We start from the raw sequence: 1,046 nt of genomic DNA, 5'->3' as shown, positions 1-1,046 counted from the left end.
TTAGGTCTGATACTACATCCAACCACATTTATCTTAAACCAGTTTTGGCCATTTTGAAACTGGTTTATGTGCACTGAACTTCTATTCTGTTACATGTTTAAACCAGTTTCTGATCACTGAAACCTGCTTATGTGTAGCCTCTGTCCCTAGACATGCATCACATACTAGGATATATTAATCTCCACAAAGCAGTTCACAGAATAAAGCCTGTTGGGACAAGTTCTGATCTTCCAGTGAAAGGACTGGCAAGCTTTAGAGTTGTTGGTTGTAGCCATTGTGGTCTAAGAACATAGGCAGAGGTTTTTTGGGTAAATCTGAACTCTTGTATTAGGCTAATACTTGGAAAAATTGTTCTTTGCAAGCTTTGGGTCACAAAAACCCTTCTCAAAAGAAGGGCATCAACAGGTACAAACTTATTCTTCCTATTTCACAAAGTGCCAGTGCATCAGATACTTTAGCACAGGAGTTTTTAGGTATATGCCTAGTCAGATTTTAAATATGTGCATCGAAATCAACATCCACAATTCAGATTGTAAATAGACAGTACAAGGTGCTCGCATGGACCTGTATCAAGTGCATAAAACAACCAGGGAAAGGGAACAGCCCGAGATTCACCTTGCTGCCCCTTTTTCACGGGCACAAGGCTCACGACACCCTGGCATTAGAGAGGGTGCATATTACACCAGCGGTTTGTTATGCGGAGAAACGGCGGGTAGCCCTTATTCTGGCGAGGGCAGAACTGACCAGCTTCCCTTCTAGCCCGCTTTCCTAGGCTCCCTTTTGCCCCAGTGCCCCTTGCCAGACTGGCAGAGCCGGGGCACGAGGCACTGCCAGCCCACAGATGCTGAGCGCCGCCCGGATGGCGCGAGCGATGTCCACCGTGCCCGAGGCGCGGGGCCGCAGCTCGGCAGCTGACGCAGGCTCCCGGTCTCCGGGGGCGAGCGGGGCACCGCTGCATCCCCAGGGCTGACTCGCCGGGGTGGAGGCCGCATCCTTCCCTGGAGAGGGGGCGGCGGCGCGCGCCGAGGGGGCGGCTACCCCGGGAC

This window comes from Alligator sinensis, unplaced genomic scaffold (assembly GCF_000455745.1).
Source record: "Alligator sinensis unplaced genomic scaffold, ASM45574v1 scaffold846_1, whole genome shotgun sequence".
NCBI classification, from domain to species: domain Eukaryota; kingdom Metazoa; phylum Chordata; order Crocodylia; family Alligatoridae; genus Alligator; species Alligator sinensis.
The sequence above is the reverse complement of the archived record's forward strand: the minus strand, read 5'-3'. Positions refer to the sequence as shown.